Here is an 11,501-nt window from a genome sequence, read left to right as displayed (position 1 = left end):
CTGGTAATCTGAGCAACTCTGTTAAAGATAACAATATGTAATATAACAGCCACTGTTAATTCCTATCATTTTGTTCTAAAACCCTGTATCTTTTTATGTTCTTTTTTGCTTTGTTTTGTTTTTGTCTATATTAGTGGTATTTTGCTATTGTTCTTTTTTATTATTATTCTCCTTAAAATAAAAAATTCTGATTGGCATTATAAAAAAAAAGACTTGGTCTTAGCAGAGCTATCTTACAACAGGACTAAATGAACTTTTGCAGGCTGAAAGAAAGTGACCCCTGCTTTGAATTCACATTTTAAAAAAGAGTGCCTGTGGGTAACTATATAGATAATCTCAAAATATAGTACAATTGTATGTTTCTGCTATAATCTTTACTTAACTGATTTTAAAAGCAATTATGTAAAATACTACGTACATATTACATTGTAGGATTTATATTTGCTGAAAACAACACAAAGGAAATAAATTAGAATGAAGGTATACTGAAACAAGAAGCACAAGAGAAACTTGTGTTCATGGATTAAAAGAATTAACATTTATTGAAGTTCCCATGTTGTCCAAAAGTGATCTATACCCTTTCCTTCCCTGCATCTGCTGGAATCCAGGTGAAGCATATGGAAAGGCCGAGAGACTGGCCCCTCCCTTTGTTGCTGCCATATGAATCATGCAGGAAGGCCCAGAGACCAGTGGGAATACCAGCTTCAGAGACTAACCATGTGAAATTGTCAGAAGCAACAGTAACAATATGAGCCAGCGGGTGGTTAAGTTAGTTCAACCAGCACAGTGCTTGGGGATATAAACAAACTGAATAGAAGTGGGCTAGGTCACCCCTCCTCCCACTTTTTTCCTTTTCTCTTTTCCTGCTTGGTTCTGTTTTATCCTATTTTGCTTTTTTTTAAAAATTGTATGTTTGTTGTTTTTCAGTGGTTATTTTTGCTTCCTGTGTTTCCTTTTTTTCTTTTTCTTTCACAATTAGATCTATAACCTTTTTGTTTTATTCCACTGGCACTCTTCCACTTTATTGTCAATTGTCTCACTTGATTTTATTATACTTTCATGTGAGTAAACAGTGTTTCTTCTCTTTTTGAATTACTTCAGTGCCCGTAGGCTTTCTCTTCCAATCCTTTTCTCTGTGTCCTACAATTACTCAAAATTAGGATGATCATCCTATGCCCTAAATCCTACCCCAATTACATTTAAATTCATTCATTTCTTCAACCCACCCTTATCCCTCTTAACCCCCCAACCCAACAGGTAAAATCACTCTATTAAGGGGAAAGTCACTGCATAAAAGTTCCTGATATAAACTGGATTATATTATATAACTGTACAACTTGCTCCTATGGCTAAAGATATCAGGCTAATAGTGACCATAGTTTGTCACTAGCCAGGCTGTGCTTGAGTTTACTGTTATTTCTAATTGTACCACTTCAACCAAGATGTCCTTTCTATTATAATCAGTTTTTCTTCCCTGTATGAAAACACTGTGGGGGCTGGGGATTTAGCTCAGCGGCAAAAGCGCCTGCCTGGCAAGCGCAAGGTCGTGAGTTCGGTTCCCGGTACCGGAGAAAAAAAAACAAACAAACAAAAAAAAAAACGAAAACACTGTGGTTGTAAGGGGTCATATCCCTCATTATAGTCAAGTACCAAAGGAATGGGCCCTGAGTCAAATAGATAGCAACTTTATATTCATAATATATTGGGAAGGTAGGGTCTTTGGATACACATAAAGAACAAGATGTAGGTGTACATCTAGAAAACATACTGAGGAATATTCATTTCCTAGGAAAACCTCGACACCAGGCACAAATCTATCTAACACAAGAAATCTACAAACATCAATAGAGAAAACAAAGTAAAATAAAAATAGAAAACAGAGAATGATAACATAAAGAAACAAAATGGAACCCCAAACACCCAGCCCCATCAAAACAAGTCCAGAGCACAAAGAAAGAGAGGAAATAGGAAGCCATCTACTGGAATTTTCTGAAACGATAGCAACAGAAGTGAAAAACCATTGGAAGAGGCCATAGAAAAAGTAATCTCTAAAGTGCAAAATGAAATGACAATGAAAATGACACATCAATGCAGACAAGGATAAAAATAGAAGAACTCTGGAAAACAATGGAAACCATGAATTTCCAACATAAAAAAAAATGGAATCAATGAAACAGATCTAGGAGAAACCCAGAAGATTAAAAGCTCCATTGAAAGCAAAAGCACCAGATTGAATAATGGTGAGGATAGAATATTAGATCTAGAAGATATGATTGTGACTAGTGATTGGGAAAAGAAAGAGATCTTAAGAATAACAAGAGAATAATTTATTTATTTAAAAAATAAATCCAACCAATACAAGATGAAGTGAAGAAGAACAACATAAAATTGATTGGAGACAGTGAGAAAGTTGTGGATACTGCAAAAGACATAAAGAACCTCTTCACAGAAATAATGGCAGAAAACTTCCCAAACATGGATAAAGAATTTGACATATAAATAAATGAAGCATATTGAACTCCAAATAGCCATGACCAAAGTAAATCTACATCAAGGGATAAAGTAATCCAGATTCCAGAAATTCCTCACAAGAACAAAATATTAAAAGCAGCTAAAAAAAAATCACCTATAAATGAAAGGGCATAAGAATCACATTAGACTTCTCAAAAAAAAAAAAACAAAAAACCTTCAAATCAAGGAGAGCTTGGAGTGAGGTATTTCAAGCCCTAAAACAAAACAATTTTCAATCCAGAGTAATGTACCTTGCAAAATTATCTTTTAAAATCAATGGAGAAATAAGATAATACCATGACAAAGGACAATTGAAGAAATTTATGACCACCAAATCAGCTCCTCAGAATGCTCAACACCCTTTTGAACAATCAATGGGTCACAACTAAAAACAAAATTAAACAGTATGTACAATTAAACAATAATGCCAATACAACATACTGAAGTTTATGTGATGTACTGAAAGCAGTCCTTTGAGAAAAATTTATAGCAATGAACTCTCACATCAGGAAAACAGAATGAGCTCAAATAAAAAACCTAATGTTGAACCACAAACTTCTAGGAAAGGAAGAACAAATCAAACCCAAATCTTATACTAGGGAAGAAACTGTAAAGAGAAGAAATTAATGAAACCAACACTAAGAAAACACTACAAAGAATCAATGAATTGAAAATTTTGTTCTTTGAAAGAATAAATAAAATTGATAAACCATTAGCCAACCTCACCAAAAAGAGGGAAGAAAAAACGAATTCAAGGAATTCAAAATGAAAATGAAATAACACTGTATCCAAGAGAAACCTAGAAGATTATCAATATCTACTACAAGAACCTATATTCTAATAAGATTGAAAATACAGAAGAAATGGACAGATGCTAGACACCATCAAAGTGCTAAATTTAAAACCAATAGTATACAAAACTTCTATATAAACTAATATCAGTCAATAAATTTGAAAATGTAAGTAAAAACCCACCAATATAGAAAAGCCCAGGCCCTCACAGATTGACTGCTGAATTGTACAAGAAATTTAGAGAAGAACTAATGTCATCAATTCTGAAAATCTTTAAGGAAATTTAAAGGGAAGAAACATTTCCAAAATAATTTCTGGAAGCACATATTGCCCTGATTCCAAAATCAGAGAAGAACCAAAACAAAAAAGAAAATTACAGGTCAAGCTCCCTAATGAATGTAGACACAAAAATCCTCAGTAAGCTACTGGCAAACAAAATGAAACAAATTATCAAGATTATACACCATGACCAAGTAGGATTCATCCCAGGGATGCAGGAATGGTTCAACATATGCAAATCAATAAATATAATATACCATATTAACCAAGTCAAAGACAAAAATAGTGTGATCATCTCAATGGATGCAGAAAAGGCATTTGTCAAAGTCCAACATCGAGTTATAATAAAGGCCCTAAAGAAAGTTGGAATAGATGGCCTTTACAAGAAGTTCAAATAGATGGCCTTTATTTCAACCTGATCAAAGTTATCTATGAAAACCAACAGTTAAAATCATGCTAAACGGTCAAAAGTTGAAATCTTTCACTCTAAAATCAAGAACAAGACAAGGATATCCACAATTACCACTCTCATTCAATATAGTTCTGGAAACATTAGTCAAAGCAATTAGACAAGGGAAAAAAATAAAAGGAATAAGGATAGGAAAGGAAGAAGTTAAATTATCATTATTTGCAGATGACATGAAGCCTCCCTTCTACAAAAAAGACCCAGAAACTCCACCAAACATCTTCTAGATTGAATAACCAAAGGCAGTAGTTAGTTGAATACAAAGTCAATACTTAAAAATCAATAGCATTCCTGTACACAGCAGCAAACTCACAGAAAGACCCAAACTAGGGAAACCACACACTTTACAATAACATCCAAAAAATGAAATATTTAGGAATCGATTTAATAAAGGAAATAAAAGACCTATACATTGTAAATTTTAGTACTCTGAAAAAGGAGTTCATAGAGGATATTAGAAAGTAGAAAGATATACTTTGCTCATGGATAAGAACCAACATAGTGAAAATGGCCCTACTCCCAAAACTATTATACAGATTTAACACAATCCCAATCAAAATACCATTAGAATAACTCACAAAACTACAGAAGGCTGCTAAAACTCATTAGGAGCCAGAAGAGACCTGGAATAGCAAAAGCAATACAGGGCAGCAAAGGCAAATCAGGGGGCACCAAAATACCTGACTTGAAATTATACAACAAAGCTATTATGATAAAATGAGCATGGTATTAGCAAAAAAGCAGACCTGAGGATCAGTGGAACAGAACACACTCAGCCACCTTATCTTTGAAAAAAGGGCCAAACACATTCACTGGAAGATAGTCTTTTTAATAAATGGCACTGGAAAAAATGGCTTTCCACATGCCAAAGACTAAAACTAGACCCATGCCTATCACTGTGCACTAAACTGACGTCAAAATGGATCAAGAATATAAACATTAAAACAGAAACACTAAATCTACTGGAAGAGAAAATAGGTAGAAATCTTGAAAGCATAGGTGTAGACAGAGATTCCATGAACAAATCCAAGACCACACTAGAAATACTACGAAGAATTGACAAATGAGATCTCGAATTACTAAAAACCTTTTGCACAGCAAAGGAAATCACCAACAGAGTGAAGACAACCCATAGAATGGGAAAAAAAATTATAGCCAGTTGTACTTAAGACAAAGGACTTATATCTAGAACATATAAAGAATTGAAAAGATTCAGGTCCCCCAAATTCAAACACCCAATCCAAATATTGGAATCTGAGATGAATATGTACTTCTCAGGTAAAGAAACACACAAGACAAATAAATATATGAAAAAATTTTTCACCTTTATTTGCCTTTTAGGGGTTGCAATTTAAACCACCCTTGGGTTTTTTTGTCAGAAAGCATGGCCACCACTAAGAAATCACCCAATAACAAATGCTGGTGGGGCTGTGGAGAAAAAGGAACCCTTCACCACTGTTAGTGGGAGTGTAGACTGGTGCAACCATTTTGGAAATCAGTGTGGAGACTCATTAATAAACTAGGATTAGAGTTCCCATTTGACCCAGCTATTTCCTATCTGGGTATCTTCCCAGGAGAACTAAAAACGTTATCAGTCTAACAAAGGAATAAAAATTATTATCAATGATTTTTAACCAACAGCAATAAATGTGCATCCATGTTTATAGCAGCACAATTTATAATAGCTAAAGCTTGGAAACAATACAAATGCCCATCAAGTGAGGAATGGCTAAAAAAGATTTTTTTAAAAAAAAATATAATGTAGTACTACTCTGCCATAAAGGATTAACCTGAGACTTTTATAGGTAAGTGGATGCAACTCGAGACCATACTCATAAGTGAAATAAATCAGAGCCACCTGTGTAAACATCAGATAGTCTCATTAGTGTGAGAAGGTAAACGACTAAATAGGACCCAAAATGTGCAATAGATGCTGTGAATTTGGAAGGAACTGTTCAAAATGAAAGAAAAACTGTGATGGGAAGAGGAGAAAGGAAGGAAGGGAAATGGAAAAATATATGAAAAGATATTAAGATAGTTATACTGTTGGTTTCTCTTAGTTCATTGAAAAGAAAGGTTTTGTGCTAATATTGTTTGGACATGATCCCATGACTACAGCTTGTACCCTGAGTATCTACTCTAAAGATTATAATATGCAGTATTTAATTACTATTACCCTATTATTTTGTTGTTAAACAAATAAATTTTTCCATCTGTAAAAAAGAGATAAAATAAAATTCAATTTCACTTCAATGCTATCAAAGAATACTTTATTACTCCTACTTTAGAAAATTTAAGATTTTCTTTGTGATTTAATATACAGTCAATTGTAAAATATTTTATGATAAATTTGGGAGTACAAGTATCTCTTTGATGTGATTTCTTCATATATATATATATATATATATATATATATATATATATTCACATACATATATATATGGCTTGTGTTACGGCTTGTGTCTAGATGGCCTCCCCAAAGCTTCTTGTAGTCATAGGTTGGGTTTTTTCTAGAGGTGGCTGAATGCAGAGTGTCTGATTGATTCATGGTGCAATTCCAGGATTAAGGGTGCTAAGAGTTCACTGATTAGATTTGTACTCACATAACTTCAGTAGCCTTCATACAATATAAGGGACAGAAAAAAGCTTTTCTTCCTTTTGTTGCTTTTGCTATATTCTGCATGCTCCTGGGAGGCAGCTGATTATGGACTGAAACTTCTACAAATTGCAGCTAAATAAACCTTTCCCCTTTAACTTTGGGTGTTATGTATTTTTTCTGAGCAACAAGAAAAGTAACTAAGACACCCAGAAATGGTAGGACTGAATCATATGTACATCTGCTTTTAGATTTCTGAGTAACTTCCATACCGTTCGCCACAATAGCTACACTAGTTGTATGTATTAGTGTTCTCTAGAGGAATAATTGGTGATTACATATATAGATAGAGAGATACAAAGATAGGTAGATAGATATGGAGAGAATACATAATATATAGTATATATAGGAAATATATAGAACTTATATATAATAAATGGAGATTTACTCAGTAGGCTTGCAGGGTCAGTTGCAAAAACAGTCCACAATGGCTGGTTGCACACTAGAGAGCCAGAAAACTCAACTGAGCTGCACAGTACAAGAAGGAAGAAGCCATAGAATAAGAGGGATCAAAGATACAACACCAATTCAGGAGCAAAGGCCTGGAAGATTCCGGTGTAGTCTCTGGTAAGATTATTCATTAGAAGGCTGAAGAAACTTGAATCTGATGTTTACAATGACAGCAAGAGATACACCTACTTAAGTGAAATAGAGCTCCTTAAAATGCTTGTCAACTTCCTGCTTATTTTCTTTTGCTTCCATACAGAATACAAACTCATTGATTTGTGCAACCCCCAACTGGGGTGGGTACTTCTCTCTGAAAACACCCCACAAACACACCTCAAATAGTGATTAGCTAATCTGCTATGCATTTTGTAATCCAGTCAAACTAACATATCATAATGAAGTCACACTAATTTACATTCAAACCAGCAGTTTTTACACATTCTGCAATCTACCCATACATTTGCTATTTTTGCTTTTTTAGGTAATAGTCATTCATATATAGCCATTCATACTGCAGTTGCATTTCCTGATGGTTACTGATGTGGAACAGTTTTTATATACTGATAGGACAGTAGTATTACTTTTTTTGATTATTGTCTATTCAGCTCATTTATCAATTTTTAAAATTATATTTATTAGTTTTATGGTGGTAAATTTTGAGTTCCTTATACATTCTGCATACTAATACTGTCACATGGGTAGTTGGCAAATGTTTTCTCTCATTCTATACATTGTCTCTTCATTTCTGTTCATTATTTCTTTTGCTGTATAGTAGTTTAGATATAATCTCATAATTAGATATAATCCCATTTCTCTATTTTTGCTTTTGTTCTCTGGACTTTTGGATCTTATTTTTAACATAATTGGCTATCTAAATGTTTTCTATGAATAATTTTAGAGTTTTAGTTCTTATCGTTTAGGTCTTTGATCCAACATGAGTTGATTTTTATATGTAATAATAGATAAGGATCAAATTTCAGTGTTCATCACATAGATATCCATTTTCCCAGCACCATTTACAGAAGAGGCTGTGCTTTCTCCATTATATTTTTTTTTAATCTTTGTCTAGAATTAGTTACTGTTGATAATGAAAATTCATTTATGGAATCTATATTTTGTCTGTTCTATTAATCTATGTCTGTTTTTACACAAGTACCACCTGTCTTGGTTATTTTAGCTTTTATGGTATCTTTTTTAGAAATATTTTTATTAGCACATGTTTGTAGCACACAATGATTACATTCAATGCAGAAAATTGGTACATGTACATAATACATTTTAGTTATTTCCCACTCCTTCCACCTCCCTTTTATTTTGCCAACATCAAATTCATTTATTTATAAGACCTCAGGAAGTTAATTATCATATATCCAAATTAAAAATCAGACTAATAAGTCTGTGATTGCTATTTGAGTGGCCCGGGTCTGGTTCCTCAGCATGTCCTGAACTGACTAAGAAGCAGAACCAGGTGGGCTACAACCTGCTCCCACTGCCACAGTTCCCAGCTGAAACTCCCAAAGAAAGCCAAGTATTTCCCATCTACTTCCTGGCGGCAGAGTGGGTGACCCAGGACCCTGCCACCATTACAGTCTGAGTGTATGCCCTCTGTGCACCCGTGGCAAACAGGAGGTCTCCAGTCAGAAAGCCCTGGAGACTGCTCTCACCCGGGTTCAGGTGTGGGCCTTCTCTGTGTGGGCCCTGTGCCGAGTGAGTGAGTGCTCACTAGATACACATCAACAACTGCCGGAAAACCGCAGACTAAGTAGTGCTTCTCAGCAGACACTGAGCAGCACACCTGACCAACAGGAAACCTAGGGACACTAGCGTCCTTTGCTGTGTAGCCACTGAAGAGGGAAACTGAGCTTTCCGCATACAGTATCAAACATGACAAAACGAAGGACTAAAACACAATCCCAGAACTCCACCACACTCAGAACAAGCCCAGGAGACATCAACATAGAAGAACTTGGTAAACACATGCCTGAAGTAGCTGAAATGATTGCAATGGAAGTAAACAAACAACTCCATAAGACCATAGAAGAGATGAGAGCAGAAATAATCCCTCAGGCAAGAAAATGAAATGACAATAATAATGAAAGAACTGCTTAAAATGTCTGAGGAAGAAACATATAAGAGAAAAGGACAAAGGCATTGGATGGAAGCATTAAATGAAAAGCATAGAAAGAACTTAGAACACATGGAGCAGACTCAAAGAGACTTCCAGGAGAACAAAGCTTCCATTGAAAGTTGCCAAAACTGCTTGAATGAAGTTGAAGACAAAATTTCAGACTTAGAAGACAACATGGCAGCTAGTGACTGTGAAAGAAAGGATCTTGTAAAATCAGAAAGGGTCCAGGAAGAGATGATTCAACACCTGCAAGATGAGACAAAGAGGAATAATTTACGACTTATATGAGTCAATGAAACAGCATGAAGCAACACAACTGACATAAAAATTTTTTGCAGAAATAATAGCAGAAAATTTCCTAAGTATGAAAACAGAAACTGACATACAGGCAAATGAGGCATATAGAACTCCAACCAACCACAACCAAACTAAAACTACACCAAGACATAAAATAGTGAAGTTCCCAGATATCCAGCAAAAGAACAGAATATTAAAAGTTGCTAGAGAAAAGAAACAGATTACCTATACAGGAAAGCCCATCAGAATCACGGAAGAGTTCACAAACCATCCAATCAAGAAGAGCTTGGAGTGAAGTATTATAGGTCCTGAGACAAAACAGCTTCCAACCAAGACTGATGTACCCGGCCAAACTATTCCTCAAATTCAACAGAGATATGAAATATTTCCACAACAAAGAACAACTGAAGAACTTCATGAGTGCCAAGCCAGCATTACAAAGAGTACTAAAAGATATTCTAGACAGAGAAAAAGCTCACCACAATTTCAAGAACAACAGTAGAAAGGAAATCTCAAGAAGAGCAAGCAAGTAAACAGGTAGAAAAAGTAGGACACCAACCCAAGTAAACAACATGACAGTGATGAATCAACACATATCGGTTATACCTATAAATGTAAATGGCCTCAACTGTCCAGTCAAAAGAAACAGACTGGCACAGTGGATTAAAAAACAAAATCCAACGATATGCTGTATTCACGAAACACATTTGACTCAAAAGGAAATCCACAGACTAAAAGTCAAAGGATGGAAAACAATCCTCCATGCAACAGGAACCCAGAAAAAAGCAGGTGTAGCTATTCTGTTTGGAAACAATGTAAGCTTCAAATCAGCAACAATCAAAAGAGATAAAGAAGGTCAGTACATATTTATCAGGGGAAAACTGCAAGAGGATGAGATAATAATCATAAACATGTATGCACCAAATATGGGAGTACCACACTATATAAGACAAATCTTAACAGATATGAAAACCCATGTAATTAACAACACTATTGTAACAGGGCCTTCAACACCACATTGATACAAAGCGATAGGTAAACTGGACAAAAAAAAAAGCAAAGAAACAACAGATCTGAATCAAAGCTGTGAATAAATGGACTTAGTAGATGTATACAGAGTGTTCCACCCCATGACATTAGAATACACATTTTTCTCAGCTGCACATGGGTCATTCTCTAAAATAGACCATATTCTAGCCCATAGAGCATACTTATCTAAATGTAAAAGAATTTAAATTATCCCATGCATATTATCTGGCCATGGTGCAAGGAAATTGGAAATTAACAACAAAAGGAACTCCAAAAACTCCATAAACACTTGGAAATTAAACAACAACCTCCTGAACAACCAATGGGTCACAGAAGAAATTAAACAAGAAATTAAAAAATATCTACAAACAAATGAAAATGTAAATACAGCTTACCGAATCTACGGGATGCAATGAAAGCAGTCCTCAGAGGGAAATTTATAGCAGTGAACTCACAAATAAGGAAAACAGAAACAGAACAAATAAACAGTCTAATGCTGCATCTTAAATTCTTAGAAAAGGAAGAACAAGTCAAGCCCAGTGTGCAAAGAAGGGAGGGGATAATAAAGATTAGGGCAGAAATTAATGCAATGGAGATGAAGAAAAGCCTACAAAAAAATAAATGAATCAAAGATTTGGTTCTTTGAAAGAAAAAATAAAATTGATAAACCGCTAGGCAACCTTATCAAAAAAAGGAAGGAAAGAACTCAGATTCATACAATAGGGAATGAAAAGGATGAAAATACTACAGATTCCACAGAAATTCAGAAGATCATTAATACCTACTTTGAAAATCTTTACTCCCATAGGATAGAAAATTCAGGAGACATGGACATATTCCTAGATATGTATGAATTACCAAGGTTGAGTCAAGAAGATATAAAATTCCTGAACAAC

At 34.7% G+C, this 11,501-nt stretch overlaps 1 protein-coding gene across 9 annotated transcripts in view; it reads right to left on the bottom strand.

Annotated features, from left to right (window-relative positions):
* Stxbp5l (syntaxin binding protein 5-like) overlaps positions 1-11,501 on the bottom strand; it is a 369,984-nt gene that overhangs the window by 176,316 nt on the left and 182,167 nt on the right. The window lies entirely within an intron of this gene.

This window comes from Chinchilla lanigera, unplaced genomic scaffold, assembly GCF_000276665.1.
Source record: "Chinchilla lanigera isolate Chin_1 unplaced genomic scaffold, ChiLan1.0 scaffold00026, whole genome shotgun sequence".
In the NCBI taxonomy this organism is placed as follows: Eukaryota; Metazoa; Chordata; class Mammalia; order Rodentia; family Chinchillidae; genus Chinchilla; species Chinchilla lanigera.
The sequence above is the reverse complement of the archived record's forward strand: the minus strand, read 5'-3'. Positions and strand labels throughout refer to the sequence as shown.